The following is a 17,628-nucleotide window of genomic DNA, read 5'->3' as shown; positions in this document are numbered from 1 at the left end:
CTCATTTCTATCAAACCACCTACGAGCCTGCATTAAAACCCTCTGTGCGTTCCTTGAGGGCAGGAACTATCTTTCATCTTTCCATTCTCAGCACCTACAACAGGATGAATGAAAGCAATGTACGGAAGAGTAAACTGCCAAAGGTACAAAGACACAGCCGTGAAAAGGAAACGAAATAATTCCACACTGTATCCAGAGAGTGAAACCAATCACAAACTGAAAAAAATATAAAACATACTCATCAAATGAAAAGCCTAGAAATGTGAATGCTGTAGTAAAGAATGTGGGAAAAAGAAGTCACACAGATGTTCTGGCACCCCTTTTGTTATGAATTCTTGAAAATTTGAATGACTGTTGCAAAATCAGAAATGCAACAGTTTTCTTTTTACCCGTTAACATTAAAAAAAAAAAAAAATCCCTTCTCCCAGAGATAAGGAAAAGAAAAAAAGTCAAATTATCTTTTGACTATGGAATCAAATAGATTAAAAAATCCAGTAACTTATGAAAATGAATAACCACCTGAAAGAATACATTTAAAGGGCCGCACCCATGGCACATGGAGGTTCCCAGGCTAGGGGTCAAATTGGAGCTGCAGCTGCAGGCCTACACCACAGCTGCAGCAACTCAGGTGCATCTGCGACCTACACCACAGCTCACGGCAACACTGGATCCTTAACCCACTGAGAGAGCCAGGGATGGAACCCTCAACCTCATGGTTACTAGTCAGATTCATTTCTGCTGTGCCATGATGGGAATTCCTGAAAGAATAATTTTAAAAAAAAAGCCTAAAACTTTCACTTTGTTCCTAGTCAACACTACCTATTTAACTTCCATTTAAAGCTTCAAATAATTTTTCACTTTTCACTTTCAGCCATGGAGACAGAGGGCTAAGTAAAAACATACTCATCATTATGCCCCAAGCAGCCCCTTATCACCAGGCCTGAGTAATGTACAAACAGTGGCAGGTGAACTTTCTGCCCATGTCAAAAGCGAAGTAGAGCAAATGCATTAAATCATCGAAGATAAATGAGTCACGCCGCCCCAGGAGTCAATTAAAAACGTATAGCTCAGTTGTGCATCAGTAAACTCTAGAAATAATCTTTTTGCCCAGCCAAAAATATTGAAAAGGCTGGGTTTTTTTTGTTTGTTTGTTTTTGTCTTTTTAGGGCCACACCCACAGCATATGGAAGTACCCAAGCTAGGGGTCAAATTAGAGCTGAAGCTGCCGGCCTACACCACGGCCACAGCAATGCCAGATCCTTAACCCACTGAGTGAGGCCAGGGATCGAACCCACGTCCTCATGGATACTAGCTATGTTCCTTACCGCTGAGTCACAATAGGCACTCCCTTGAAAAGACATTTGAAACAGAAGACCTCCAAGAAGTACTCTGTTTCTCTGCTATGTAGAAATACAACAGAGTCGTCTCCACAGATAAGACTTTACGATGTTGAATTTTATTCTCGGAGGGAGATTATGAAGCTCAGCCATGTGCCAAGTTCACGTGGGCCACGGTGCTTAGCAGAGACACCCTCCCCATTCATTCTGCAAAGCAGGGCAAGGCACTGCCAGGGCAGTGCTCCTTTACTTCCTCCTCCAACTTTCTCCTTGCAGATTGGGCCCTCAGGTTCCCAGGTGTGAAACCTTCTGATGCCCCAGGTGGGCAGTGCTGGAGCAAAGGGACAAATGAATAATGAATGTCTCTCTGTAAGCACTCAACTTAGCAAAAGCACTCTGGGAGAAATATTCCCAAACCATGTTCCAGAAGGTGTGAGAGGCAGCAGATCTGGCCCAGCATAGAGATTGAACACCACAGGGCACACTCTGGCAAAGTGGCCCTGTTTACTCCAATTGCCCTGAAAAATCTCACTCTGGGCCCAAACATGTAACTTTGTAAAGGAGCCTCTTTCTCTTCCTTCTGTCTTGGTCAAAGGAGTGTTTCAGAGATCCCAGTATTTGACCAACACAAGAAAAATAATGTACTAATATATGGAGAATGTCCTGGGAAGCCTTGTAGTGTGGCAGTAAGAGGAACCAGGTTATGAAGCTCCCAAATGGATTAGACTTTTACTAGAATAAAAAACTCAGCAGAAATGAGGAGGCTGGGATTAATGTATACACACTACTACATATAAAAGAGATAATTAACAAGGACCTACACAGGGAAATCTATTCTATATACTATATATACATATATGGCATTCTTTTTCTCCCAAATAGGTAATAATAACCTATAAGGTAATACAGGTAGTAACGGTAATACAGGTAATAACCTACACGGGAAAATAAGAAAGGGCTATCTGTATAATGGAATCACTTTGCTGTACACCTGAAACCATTACAACATTGTAAGTCAATTATATACTCCCATAAAAACTTTTTAAAAAAGCTCAGGAGAAAGAAAAACTGATTCCTGACCAGTCACAAAAGGACAAATACTGTACAATTTCAGTGATAGGAGGTAACTACAAGAGTCAAATGCATAAAGGCAGAAAGCAGAATGATGATCGCCGGGGACTGGCAGGAGGAGGGGTGGAAAGTAACTGTTTAATGCGCACAGAGATTCAGGTTTGGAAGATGAAAAAAGCTGTGCAGATAGATGGATGGTGGTCATGGCTGCACAACAAAGTGACTGTACCGAATGCCATTGAATTGTACACCTAAAAATGATTACAATGGTGAATTTCAAGTTATGGCTATTTTAGCACAATTAAATTAAAAAAAGAAAGAAAGAAAAGCTGATTTTTGAAAAGACTTAAAGGTGATGGGGATATCATTGATCATGAAAGTTATCCGTTTCCATGCTCCAATGAATAGGGCCATAACCCTAACACAGAAGCTCACAGCTCTCCCTGGAAATCTCCAGAAATTATGCAACTAGAAAGATCGCACGAGGTACCAGAACACTGTGTCAGCAGCAGCTGAAGGCTACTTAGCAATGATATATGGTTTGTTATCTAGCTTCTGGACCTTTTGGTTTTGAAATCTGATGGTCAGGGGCCCAGGACATATCACTGGAGTCCAGGGCAGGCTGAGTGTGAGAAGGAACTGCCCTCACAAAGCCGCCCCGCTCATGGGTTTGGGATCCCTGAGCCAGATCAAGTCTCAGCACTCTTCCTCAGTGCTTTTGAGTTTGGCGGGTCTGGTACCAGGGTGACTGATTATTGAAAACCACAGGGTGACAGGGACCTTCATCTTCTGGGTCCCTAAACTATCACAATAGGTCACTTTCTTCATGCCACCCCTTCGTCTCCAACGAATTGACCATGCAAGTTGGTCAAACAATGCGAATCCCATTTAAGAGCAGATGGATGACCCAGAACAGCACGTTGTGAAATCCAGGCTGAGGCTGCGACACCCTCACAGATTCACGGGGCACTAGCTCAGATCCACAAACTCTCCTGGGGAAAATCAACTAAAAGTGGGGCTGTTAGCATGTCTTCATGTATGAAAGTATCATGTCGCTTACATTAGACCTGTTTGACTTCACCGCTATTGATCAGAAGTATGTATTGTGTGTTCAATAATCACTTCTTGGGGACCTGCCATGAGAAAGCACTGTTGGGGAGAGAGAGGATGAAGATCACTGTCCCTGACCGATGTGTGCTTGCCTTGCCTTCTAGAAGGGACCACAGGCATGGAGACAAACGATGAGGAGATAACGGAAGACAGAAAAAGCTCGATATGGCACAAAAGCAGTCTGTCTAAAACTTCCTATTCATCAATGCAATGGTGCCTGGGGTGTCCTAGGAAACCTGGTGTTTTAAAGGAACACCCTTTACTTTTGGAAAAATCAAAGTCTCAGAAATCTGCATTTTTGATTTCTCTTTTTCTAAGGTAATTATGGAATTCTTCCTCAAAGGACGGGATGTTTTTAAGTTTATCTGGAATGATATCGTTGTGCTGTTTTGGAGGGCTACCCAGATTTTTTTTTTCCTTTATCAGATGCACCTGCAGCATACGGAAGTTCCCAGGCCAGGGATCAAATCTGAGCTGCAGCTGCAGCCTTATCCACAATTGCCTCAATGCTGGTTCCTTAACCCACTATGCAGGGGCTTTCTCAGGGTCTTGCTTGAGACCTGTGCTTCTCACAAAATGTTATACAAGAAAAGATCATACCTTTACACATCTTTTTTTTTTTTAAATGAGTTTATAGGACATCAAGTCCATTCACCACTGACTCTCAGCTCCCCCTCCCCTCCCACCCCTCCAACCCTATGTCACTGTAAACAAGGACACAGGAGTTGTTTCCTAGCCTTCTTAAAACCAAGAGGGATGGTTCTTCTAGAAGATCTGACACCAAGGACAGCAGGGTGGAAGAATACTAGGTTTCTGTATTGTTACACAGCTGAGCAATTCATGCACTGCATGGCTCTTGGTCTCCCATTTTGTGAATTATGTGAGTTGTTATTTTCTAACTTAAAATATATTCTTCCTAAATTTCAGTAACTCATTTCACTGAATTAAATAAAAAGTTAAAAGATTTAAATACAAAGTTCATCGAAATATACTTAGAAGCCTGACTGCTTATTTCTAGTAATTCTATATGAAAATTAAGCTAGGCTAATTCTTATCTAATGGCTGGGTCATCCATTTCAGTTATTTGCAAGACTTTATCATGTGTCTCTTAATAAATAAACTTCCATACACACACAGACACCGTGATGCAGACACACATACATTCTTCGACGATGGCTTAGGAAGATGCTCTAGTGGAGGTCCTTAACCTGCCTTTGGATGCTGTAGGTAGGGATTAGGTTCAAATTTCTTGCATCTGACATCACCACATCATAATAGAACAAAATGCTCTTTGCTATCCTTTAGACTGTAAGTATTCTGGCTACCCAGAGAGAAACCCTGTTCGTAATGAAAGGACCCCGGATGAATGGAAATCAGAGACCAAAATCAAGGGCTGGTATATCCTCTTTGTTAGAGAGTGTAATCAGTAGACCAGGCAGATTACTCGAAATTCCAATTTCTTCCCCCCGCTGCTGACAGTACGCTTCATCTTGTGCCTTTCCAAACATTTTGAATTGTGACTGAGAATTCGGTGAGGTATTACTGCTTCAGTCTTCTGAAACTTGCAATTAAATATGCTCAAAGTAGATGAGACCTTGCCACCTTCTAGGAAAGATATAAGAGAAAAGAATTAGCCATCAGAGGAGACGAATTCATAGTTAAGGCTTTTTCTTCTTTGTGAAGCACATTCTGTTGTCTCTTTATGGCAACAAAGGTCTGTAATCAGAGTCTGGTTCCAGCTTTCTAAAGGCATCAATGAGATGGGCAGGGGTGGGAGGATCATATCTCCTTTTTATACGTGTGAAAGAAGTGACAAAGAAGAAGAGACCACCCTGGAAGTGACTGAAATTGCATCTGAGTGACAGATCTTTTAAACAAACGGATCTGATTCTGACTGTAGATCTCAAATACTAGGAATCCTTCTTTTTCAAAAGGGTATTCAAAAGGGTATAGGCATTGCTCTATTTATGACTTTCTACACAAAGACAAACTTTCTACAACATCCGTAGCTCAATGAGGCCTGGGGACTTTCTGGAGGCTTGGATGGGACAGTGCTCATGGCCTCTGGCAGCAGGAATTCAGAGAGAAGGCATAGGTGTCTTAAAATGAGTTTGTTCTTTTAACATCTCATGGGGGTGTGACCAAACAAACCGAAAGGGTCTGCTGGTGTTATTTTCTATTACTGAACAATTCTGCCACGACATGCCATTCTTCTCCGCCCTTTCCCCCTTTTGCAGTGTCACTGGGTTCTACTGAATCAACAGGAATCGTTTTCACGATTATTGGAACCGAGACTGCTGGCCTCGGGGGTGAGGAATTACACGGTGCTCTGGGGCGGCTGCACATCTGGACCTAGTGAGCCTCCTGCAAGGCTGGGGTCGTGCAAGTCATTATCTTGTACATTTCACAAGGCGTGGGGGTGGGGGTGGGGGCGCCTCAGCTCAGGCTCTCTGCCGCTTTGCAAGTCGCGGCTCCAGATGGAGATGTGAAATGTCTGAATCAGCACAGACACGTCAGCTGCCAGTGATGGGGCTTCTCCAGAAGCTGGAAGAAGAGCTCGGTTCCCAATGCGGGCCCTGTTCTCAAGGAGAATCACGTGATACCTTCCGAGAGCAAGAGAAAAACAAAGCCCCTGGATCACAGAGGTTTGAGTTTGAGTCCGGTTTCTCTATTGCTTCCGAGCTGTCCCAACTTTTGGGAAGTTATATAAATTAGGCCTTAATGCCCATGACTGTTATATGGGAATAGTGATATCTGTCTCACAGAGGTTTTACTAGAATTAAGTAAAATGCTATGTTAATGACTCAGGAAACATTTTCAGAGCACCAGCTACCTGCCGTGGGAATCCAAACAGAAAGAATCCTCCACTTCCATCTTGCAAAATGCTTATCACTCTAGCTTCCCACCCCCGTCATATCTCCTAATCACCATTTCTTTCTTTGTGGTGAGAACATTTAAGATTTACTCTCTCAGCAACTTTCAAGTATGTGATATGGTATTTCCCAAGAATAGACACAAATGCCCAACAGGTGCATGAAAAGGGGCTGACGAATCATCAGAATCCAAGCCACAATGAGCTATCACTTATACCTGTTAGAATGGCTACCATCAAAAGACAAGAGATAAGAAGCATTGGGGAGGATGTGGAGACAAGGAAATCCTTGTGCATTGTTTGTGGGAATGGAAATTGGCACAAGCAAGAGTTTGGGGCCTAGTAGTGTATGTTATGTCCAAAACAGTCCTTTGCATGTCGTTGATGTTTAATAAATGTAAGTTCCCTTTTTGTTAAGTCATTTTCTTTTAAAAAATTTTAAAGATTTTTAGGAGCTCCCATCATGGCTCAGAGGAAACAAATCTGACTACCATCCACGAGGATGCAGGTTCACTCCCTGGCCTCATTCAGTGGGTTAAGGATCCGGTGTTGCCATGAGCTGTGGTGTTGGTTGCAGATGCGGCTCAGATCCTGCATTGCTGTGGCTGTGGTATAGGCCGGCAACTACACTTCCAATTCGACCCTTAGCCTGGGAACCTCCATATGCTGTGGGTTTGGCCCTAAAAAGCAAAAAAAAAAAAAATTTTTTTAATTGTTGTAAAATTTTATAATTTTTCTTTAAAATTGATGGAGTTCCCTGGTGGCTCAGCAGATTAAGGATCCAGCATTGTCATTTTCTGTGGCTCACGTTCAATCCCTGGGCATGCCTTGGGCATGGCCAAAAAAAACTGTTAACATGTTCATGGGAAGAGAGTAGTAAGTGTTATTAATTTCTATTTGCCTGTCTATCATCTATCTATCTATCCATCTATCTCTATGCTCATTCATCCATCCTTCTAATCACTCCTTCATGTACACTCTGTGTTCATCAGTTTAACACACACACACATTTGGAATGAACAAAGGACTTAGTATTCAGCAGACTTCTGGGATGGCTGAAAATTTAAGAGCAAAAGCTGTAGAAATAGTAATTTTCATGACACCAGCCTCACAGAATGGTCTTAATGCAAATGACTTTGTCCTAAGACAGTGAAATCTTCTTACAGGAAAGCCCCCTGTGTGAACTGCAATGATTATTCTCCCTGAACTGCAATTCAGTTTGACGATCATGAAAATGGCTATGATTAGCCCCCTAGTGACCTGAAAGTGTTAATGCTACTTCCCAAAGTGTCAAGCGAACAATCAAGAAGAGCAGGGGCGCTGGAGAAATCAGGCTTCTCATTCAGCACAAGGTGGGGTCAGATACGCCTGCTCCAAGTCAGATTCCACTGCCGAGTCCTACATGGGGACGTTTGAGAATCCTTGTCCACTTACTCACTCGTGCGATCAGCCCCAAGTTCTGTTAATTCTACCGGCCAATCTGTCTAAAAGCTGCCTCCTCTTCTCTATCCCTGACTTAGTTCAGATCACATTCGTTCTCCTCTAGACCAGGGCAAGAGTCTCCTGAGTTGCCCCCCACCTTTTTTTTTTTTTTTTTGCTTTTTTAGGGCTGCACCCGAGGCATATGGAAGTTCCGAGGCTAGGGGTCGAATCGGAGCTACAGCTGCTGGCCACAGCTAGGGGTCGAATCGGAGCCACAGCAACGCCGGATCCTTTAACCCACTGAGCAAGGCCAGGGATCAAACTCTCATCCTCATGGATGCTAGTTGGGTTCGTTACTGCTGAGCCATAACCGGTATTCCCCCTGACTTGTCTCTTTTATTCTGCTCTTGCCCTGGCTGTAACTGTGCTCCCAGCTGCTGGCTCGGAGATCATTTTGGAAAGTGAATCTTATCACTTGCTCGACAACATCTTCAGTCTAATCTCCCAACACACCTGAGCACCATGCCCACCCTTCCTCTGTGTTTTTGTCACACACTTTATTCCTTCTTTCTGGAATAAACACACCCTATTCTTTTTCATCTTGCCTATCTGGCAAACATTTCATTTTCTCATTTTTGAGTGCTTATAATGTTCCAAGGGAACAGGTGCATTGCCTTTTTTTTTTTTTTTTTTTTTTTTTGTCTTTTTAGGGCCGTACCCACGGCACATGGCAGTTGCCAGGCTAGGGGTTGAATCAGAGCTACAGCTGCTGGCCTACACCACAGCTACAGCAACTCGGGATCCAAGCAGCCTCTGTGATGTATACCACAGCTCATGGCAATGCTGGATCCTTAACCCACTGAGCAAGGCCAGGGATTGAACCCACGTCCTCATGGATACGAGTTGGGTTTGTTAACCACTGAAGCACGATGGGAACTCCAAGTGCATTGCTTTCTAAAAAATAATAGACTCTATATTTTTTAGAGATGTGTTAGGCATGCAGAAAAGCTGATATAAATGTACAGTTTTCACATGCCCCCTCGTCTCAGTTTCCCCTATTATTTATATTTTAGATTACTGTGGTGCATTTGTTATAATTGGTGAACCAATGTTGATTTATTATTAACTAATGTCCCTGGTTAGGGTTCATTCTACGTGTTGTACATACTATGGGTTGACAGTGAATAATTACATATGAAATCATTACAGAATCATACGTATATTAGTTTTACTGCCCTAAAATGCCCTGTGTTCTCCTACGTATCCCTCTCTCCCTGAAAAATCCTGGTGGGTACTGAACTTTTTACTGTCTCTAAAGTTTGCCTTTTCCTAGAATGTCATGAACTTGGAATCATATGTAGCCTTTTCTTTCACTTAGCAACGTGTTTTTTTTTTTTTTCTTTTTCTCTTTTTAGGGCTGCCCCCGCGGCATATGGAGGTTCCCAGGCCAGGGGTCGAATCAGAGCTACAGCTACAGGCCTACACCACAGCCATATGAGTCACATCTGTGACCTACAGCACAGCTCACGGAAGCACCGGGTCTTTAACCCACTGAGCGAGGCCGGGATCGAACCTGCGTCCTCACAGATGCTAGCCAGATCCATTTCAGCTGAACCACGACAGGAACTTCAGCAATGTGTTTTCAAGAGTCCTCCGTGCCTTTCTGTGGCTTGACAGCTCATTTCCTTTTATTATCGAATAATATTCCATTGTGTATATACCACCGTTTGTTTATCCATTCAAGGACGTCATGATCGCTTCAAAGTTTTGCCAATTATGAATAAAAATGTTGTAAACATCCACGTGCAAGGTTTTGTGTGAACGCAAATTTTCATCTCATTTGGATAAATACTGAGGTGCATGATTGCTGGATCCTATGTTTTAGTTTATAAGAAATACCCAAACTGTCTTCCAGAATGGTTGTACCATTTCACACCCCCGGTAATGAATGAGAGTTCCTGTTGCTTCATAGCCTCGCCAGCAAACACTGCTGCGTTTAGAATTTGTCTTTCTGATAGGTGTGAGACATGTATCTCGCTGTTTACCTCCACTTTCTTTGAAAGCCAGCTCAACTGGTTCTCCCTTTGTAATGACCTCAATGCCTCTGGGAACTCTCTTATATCAGATGTTGATGATCTTGAATTAGAACCTCTATAACTACTATGATTTTCAGAAATCTGTATGCAGTGCAACTACCATTTATGTGCTTTAGGAATATTTTGTTCATCATAACATTGTCAACTAAGTCAGATAAAAAGGCTTATTCTATCACCTTTAAATAGAGCCTAAACACTATTTATAACTGATATACCCTAGATTCAACATCGCCAATAATGGCAGCACCTCCGAATCTCTCAATTTCAAAGATAACCCTCTGTGGCATCACCTCCTACCCCTGCAGCCTACCAGGACCTCTGCTCAAGCAGCACTGTTGCTTGTGACAGCCTGCATCCCCTGGCCTCTCCCGAGGTTTACTATTCACCGTGCCCCCTCATTTATCTGCTCCTTACTCAGACTGGATAATACTCTAGCCTACTCAAGGGCTTTGCTCTAGCAGTTTCACTGCTTTCCCTTGCACCCCCAGTTTTGATTCCCTCAGTACTGGAGCATTTACTTAGGCACAAAAACATGCCTTCATAGCAGTCGTCCTAAAACAAACAAAAAGCTTCCTTAACGCAAGGCTTTTTGGTGGTGGTGGTGGTATTGCATCATTTCTTCCCTCTCCTTCACAGCAAAACCCCTCCATGGAGTGGATGCTCCTTGCTGTCTCCCATTCCTGACTCCCCTCTCCCACTCAAGTGGCTTTTGCCTCCACAATTCCACAGAGACAGATTGGTCAGTGTCACCAATGCCCTACACCAGCTGCAGCCAGTGGTCCCTGCTGTCCTCGTGTGCTTGATTCCTTGCTACTTCTGACACCTCCAACCACAGCCACTTTGAGGGACTCTCTCTCTGAGCTCCCCAGGCACCCTGCTTGCCTACTCTCCTCCTGCCTTCCCAGCCTCCCCCACTGTAGGCTGTCCCAGATGCTGGACGGCCCAAAGAGTTTAGCACTTTCCTCTAGTCTAGCTACATTCTCCAAACCTATCCACACAGCAGGGACTCCCAGGCTTGAATCTTTTCCTAGAGCTCCATGTCCATCCTTCCATGGCTCCCCATTGCATTTAAGTAAAATACAGAGGTCTCTTGCTTCTGGAGGTCCTGCTATGGTATAACAGGATTGGCAGCATCCCTGAAGCTCCAGGATGCAGGTTTGAGCCCCAGTCTGGCACAGTGGGTTAAAGGATCCAGTGGTGCTGCAGCTGCGGCACAGGTCGAAACTGCAGCTGGAAACTGATCCCTGGCCTGGGAACTCCACATGCAGTCGGGAAGCAAAACCAAAACAAAAAAAATGTATATATAAGATATATAAATATATTTATGTATTATATAAATACATATAACATAAAATATATAACATTATGTTAATTATAATATTAATACATAATATAATTTATATAGTATATAATGTATTGTATAATATATTAATGCATATTTTATTATTATATTAAATAATATAATTATATTATTATATTATTATTATATGATATAATATACTACTTTATAATATTATACTATTTACAGGGTTTTCTTAACTGCATCCTGTAAGGCCTCTACACGTAAAGTTCCTCAAGCACTGTGACTGGCACATCTCCGCTTTCTCCTTAGGGCCTGCACAGTGCCTGGCACAGACTAGACGCTCAGTATATACATTTGGTGCTGGCTGATATAACTCATTTAACAGCAAATGTTGCTTGGCTTTTAGGGTTCATTTCAAATGCTTGATTTTTTTTTTTAATCTTACTTTCCTGGGCAAGGGCAAGGTCAACCTATGTTTCCTCTAGAGCTTTTAGAGCCCTTGGTGCAGAATTCTTTTTCTTTTTTTTATTACTCAATGAATTTTATTACATTTATAGGTGTACAATGATCATCACGATCCAATTTTATAGCATTTCTATCCCAAAGCCCCAGCACATCCCCCCACCCCCCAACCTGTCTCATTGGAAACCATAAGTTTTTCAAAGTCCGTGAGTCAGTATCTGTTCTTTGGTGCAGAATTCTCTTTGAGCTCTTATCTACACCCACTGTGACTGTTTGGTTGACTTTCCCCATTAGAATCTGTTGTATCCCCAGTATTTAATCCGGTGCCCAATATATCTCAGGCATCCGAGTATGTGGGGGTCTCACTGACACAACAGACATCAAGCTGAACCTTGCATGGCTTCTCTCTCCCCGCGAGAGATTATCCTTTTCCCAGAAGAAGCAGGTAGACTCCCATATGCAGGGTCTGGTTATTAAGAACTCTCACCATAATTAAACTAGTGATGTTCCCCTATGTATTAAAACATCAGCCACTCAGAGAGGCTGGAAAATTTCATGCAGCCTCCAAAAGAGCCAATTTATCACAAGGGACTTACTGAGGACCCAGAACATGCTGGCTTATTAAGTGGAAGCACTTATTAAACAGATGCTTTCCAGCAAAGAAAAGTCTATAAGTGCCTCTCTGTTAATCAAATGTCAGACTGAAGCAACTAATTAACACCAGAAAACTTCTTTTAAAAAACCGACGTAGAGAACATGAAGAAACGTTTACTTACTCTTACATAGTCATCTATGTTTTGATGATTCCCAAATCTGTGCCTCCAGCTTCAATTTCTTTTTCAAGTTCTCCCCACATGCACCCAAGGTCCAGATGGGAAGTTTCACTTTTTTGACTCCCTTCCCTGGCATCTAAAGAAAACATCATGTGCCAAACTCAACTCACCATTTTCTCCCTTAAGCCACATCTGCCTATTTCATCCTGGAACCACCTTGCCCTCACTTACCTTGACTTACAAAGTTAGTGACAGCCTCTCCCCTGTCATGCCTACATGGTTGTCTCTTCCTTCTAGAAGACCGCTGTCCATCCCTTCACTTCTGTTGCTGATGCTTTGCCCCCACATCTGGCCTATAGTTTCATAACTAAATAACAATTGCCTACCTGGTACCCAGCCTCAAGTCTTGTCCTCATCTAGGACACGCTATGCATGCTGGGAAAGCACCATGTTTGGTATATCGCTTTGCAGAGGAGGGACCACTAAGACCACCAAATTCCATCCTTACTTATTCAAATTGCTTTCACAAACTTTCCATGTGAGCCTCCGGCTAGTAACCCCCAGCTATGCCAAGTTTCCTTGAGCCTTCACCCCAAGACTTCCAGAACACAGTACTATTTTGTGCATCTATTATGTGGTTACTTTGCACTCTATTTTGCCCGAGGGCTCCCACATGCATCCAGATTCTCTTAATACACATCCAGCTTTGCTCTTCAATTTCCCCTCCTCTTGTGTTCTCATCATCCCCATCCCTTCCCTCACTCTATGTCTTCCTTCTCCCGCCAGAGTCCAGTCAACTACCTACTCTTGGTGAACTCACTGTTCTTATGTGTGGAACACTTGTTCAGCTTCTTCCTGATCAAGTTCCATTTTTTTGAACACTGGCCTCAATGGTTTTCTCTCCAGGAACTCGTCCTTCATCACTTTTTCTAGCAAACCTGCTCTGTGACTGCTTGCATGGCATTTATCCAACTATCCCAGAAGGTCTGTTTACTGTCCATTTTTCCCTCACTCAACCACGACCTCCTTGAGGGAAGAAACAATATCTTACTGGTCTTTGTAATCTCTAGACACAGAGCAGGCGCTCAAAATGCGCTCACTGAATGAACGAGTGGTGGACAAAAGAATCCTGTCTAAATCTCATCCCGTTTTCAGCAGTATAGGTTGAACCACTGCACTTCCACAAGCTCTCCTATGGCCTAATTCTATTTTGACATTTCTAGGAATAGACTCCTATAGCATCCAGCCATTCTCTCTCTTGTAATTAAGTTACATATTGCCATATTGTTTTTACTCCAATGTTTCAACCTCATTCCTGAAAGACAGGTCTCTCTTACACCTTTCTGGTAATTCTATGGGCACCTAATTTAAGAAATAATTATTTAGAGTTCCCTGGTGGCCTAGCAGTTAAAGGATCTGACATTGTCACTGCTGTGGCTCAGGTCACTCTGTGTCACAGGTTTGATCCCTGGCCCAGGAATTTCCGTATGTCATGGGTGAGGGCAAAAAAAAAAAGAGAAATACTTAGTAAATTGATGAATGAATTAACTGGGTGAAAGGTCCCCAGATGGCAAAAAGAAAACCAATGGAAAACGTAAAACTGAATAGAAGGCACGATCCTTCTGACGAAGTCAATGGGAAATCATAGGCAACTGATTTTATGTTCTGTAACTTGAATATGAAACTCTAAACAATACAATTAAGGTCATTCATTCCATAAACATTTATTAAGCAATTTTTATGTGTTGCCATTACCCTAGGTGTTGGCATTGTGCTGTAATAAATTATTATTATATAAAATTTAAAAATTAAATTATTATTATATAAACTTATATATAAATTTTACTGAGCAGATCAAAACAAAATACAGTTGGAGTTCCTGTTGTGGCTCAGTGGTAACGAACCTGATTAGTATCCGTGAGGATGCAGGTTTGATCCCTGGCCTTGCTCATTGGTTAAGGATCTGGGATTGCTGTGAGCTATGGTGTAGGCTGCAGATGAAGCTCGGATCCCACATTTCTGTGGCTGGCAGCTGTTATCTCCAATTCAACCCATAGCCTGGGAACATCCATATGCCTTGGGTGTGGCCATAAACAGCAAAAAACAAAACAAAACAAAACAAAACAAAAAAACCTACTCTACTAGAGATTAAAGAGAAGATACAAATGAAGGAACAACCAACAGTACTCTTACGGTTCTTCTGACTGTCCTAAATGTACCCACACCCCCCAAAAAAAAATTGAATCTAAGGCCACCATAGAGCAAGCCACTTTCATTACCCTAGATTTGAGATGATATGAGAGCCATCTGCCATGCAAAAGTTACTGAGAAGAAGGAGTGGATCTGGATCTCATGAACACTGCCAGACCTCCTGGTTTCAAAGCCTGCATCTCTGTGCCTTTCAGTGAGAAAAGAGCTGAGACTCCTCGTGAGATGGAGTTGGAAAGGGGGTACCGTAGCTCTCTGCCAGCATTTCTGGGGCATAGAAGGCATGTGCAGTATTGCTCTTTGGGGTCATATAATTCTTTGTTGTGGGGGGCTTTCCCATGTATTGGGGGATGTTTAGCAGCTCTCCTGGCCTCCACCCACTAGATGCCACCACCGCTCCACCCACCCCACACCCCCCACACCCCCCACACCCCGCCCTGCCCCAGTCACAACAGCAAGCAGTAGGTGGAGAGAAGTTGGAAGCCTACAGGTGAGACGAAAGACAGAAATATGTGGGAAGTTTAGGATGTTGCCCAAATCATCTTTAGGGCCCGTGAGCAAAAGAGAAAGCACCCTTACAAAAGAGCAACATTCGAGCCTCTAACAAAGCCTGCTCCTGCTTCCCCACCAGTGCCCACTTGCACCTTGGTCTGCGCTTGCTTTCGCAGGCCACTCACACCATCCGCCGGGCGTGGTGATACTCAGCTCTATTCCCCCAGTCTGTTTCGGCAGGCAGACACTGCCTTTTCTATTTCTCTTCAATTAAAAATAAAAAATTCCAGCTACCAGGTCCTCTCAGACTCCCTCTATTCACACGTTTTTGTTTGTTTGCTTGCTTTTTGGCCTTGCCTACCGCCCGTGGGAGTTCCCAGACCAGGGATCGCACGTGTGCCACAGCTGTGACCTGAGCTGCTGCAGCGACAACACTGGATCCGTAACCTGCTGCACCACAAGGGAATTCCCACATCTTGTTAAAAAAAAAAAACAAAACAAACAAAAAAAAAAACACTCATTGCAACTCAAGCTAAATAATGATACCTATAACTTTTATTTAATGTTTGTCTTCCCTGTTACAGCCTGCAACTCCTTTGAGTTCAGGGGCAATGTCTGTCTCGGTCACCACTGTACACCTCCTTTCCCAGCCACGGGCTTCTGGCACTCAATATTCATTTCAAAAGAATGAGTCTTTGGTTATCCTATTTGTTTTCCGAGAGCACCAGATATCAGAAGAAAGCCAAATTGCTAAAAATCAATATGCTGAAATAAACACTATACAGAATGATCAGTTTGCTAAAGCCAATTTGCCAAAAATCAATGGGCTAAATTTACCAAAACATTTTCTTTTCTTATAAGTGTTGACGAAGTTAATGAAAATTCTTATTACACTGGGTGGTTTTTACCAGCATTTGAAGATTTTAAGGAAGCCTTAGATGACTGTTCTTTCATTTCAAGAGCAGCATTTTAGTGAATTTCATTGTTCGTTTTATTGAGGCAGTTAAGAATCAGAGTGATCTGGATTTCTACTGAATAGATTTCATATTAAGATAAATTGGATAATTTTCCCATCTTTTTTTTTTTTTTATCTCTTCTTTTTAGGGAAGTACCTGCAGCATTTGGAAGTTCCCAGGCTAGGGGTCCAAGCAGAGCAACAGCTTCTGGCCTACACCACAGCTACAATAATGCCAGATCTGAGCCTCATCTGCAACCTTGCAACCTAAGCCACAGCTCACGGCAACGCTGGGTTCTCAACCTCACTGAGCAAGGCTGGGGTTGAACCTGCATCCTCGTGGACACTAGTTGGGTTCTTAACCCTCTGAGCCACAACGTGACATTCAATTTCCCCCATCTTTTGAGTAGTCCCATCCTATTTCCCTTCTACTGCTTTGGACACTTCTCACTTTTCACAGTGAGTCTGTCTGCCCGCTGCTAGCAAAGTGACATATCCCATTTATCACATATCCCAGCTGCTAGACGATAACAAATGAGCTTATCATTTGAGATGGAATGGTTTAGACAGTCCAGATTTCTTTGGTTGTTTTTGAATGTCATTTTCTATTATTTTAGAGTTTAGTCATTTTTATACTTTCAACCAGAGTGACTTATCAGCCTTAATTTGGTGCTCCAGGCAACTCACTTGTTAAATTTTATCATATCATGTGTGAAGGGGTTGTTTGGGCATCTGAGTATCTTCCATCTTTTGTCATTAAAAATATATCACATTTTATCATTTTATCATTTACCAGTGACCCAAAGGGTATATCAGCTTAAGATGTGTATTTCCAACAATGAGAAACCAAACTTTCATTTCCTACCGTTGCGGGCTCTGGACTTTTCCTCAGGAACTGCAGGCGTATTTATGACGAACTATAGGAAACTAGAGTCATCCTGAAACTGTGGATGTTGGCAATAAACTCTATTTTTTTCTAAAGATTAAACATATTGACAAGAAAAGCAAACTACCTGTGATCCTTAGCTTTTGAGAAAATAAGTGTCTTTAAAGGGTTGGATATAGAAAAGAAAAATTTGAACTAGGGCTTTGTAGTAACTGTCAAAGCTGTTAAAACGATTCTATCCAATGTGAAGTTCTATACACTTTATAGTTGGTGCTGTAACAAATTTGATGAAGTGACTTACAGGTCTGGATAAGAGAGGGGTTTTTTTGGGTAACTGATTAATTTACAAATTTAAAAAATTTGAAAAATTTGGAGTCCCCGTCATGGCTCAGCCCGATGTCAAGTACCCATGAGGACATGTTCGATCCCTGGCCTCGCTCGGTGGGTTAAGGATCCGGCATTGCCGTGAGCTGTGGTGTAGGTCAGAGACGAGGCTCAGATCCCTCATTACTGTGGCTCTGGTGTAGGCCGGTGGCTGTAGCTCCAATTAGACCCCTAGCCCGGGAACCGCCATCTGCAGCGGGTATGGCCCTAAAAAGACAAAAGACAAAAAAAAAAAAAAAAAAAAAAAAAAAAAGTCC

General features: G+C 42.6%; 1 protein-coding gene across 7 annotated transcripts in view; it reads right to left on the bottom strand.

Annotated features, from left to right (window-relative positions):
- FAT3 (FAT atypical cadherin 3) overlaps window positions 1-17,628 on the bottom strand; it is a 706,846-nt gene that overhangs the window by 164,256 nt on the left and 524,962 nt on the right. The window lies entirely within an intron of this gene.

Source organism: Sus scrofa, chromosome 9 (assembly GCF_054392235.1).
Source record: "Sus scrofa isolate SSC_HxYL_T2T_F1_AM1 chromosome 9, Sscrofa_HxYL_maternal_Yorkshire_Landrace_v2.0, whole genome shotgun sequence".
Taxonomy (NCBI): domain Eukaryota; kingdom Metazoa; phylum Chordata; class Mammalia; order Artiodactyla; family Suidae; genus Sus; species Sus scrofa.
This window is presented reverse-complemented; position numbering and strand designations above follow the sequence as displayed.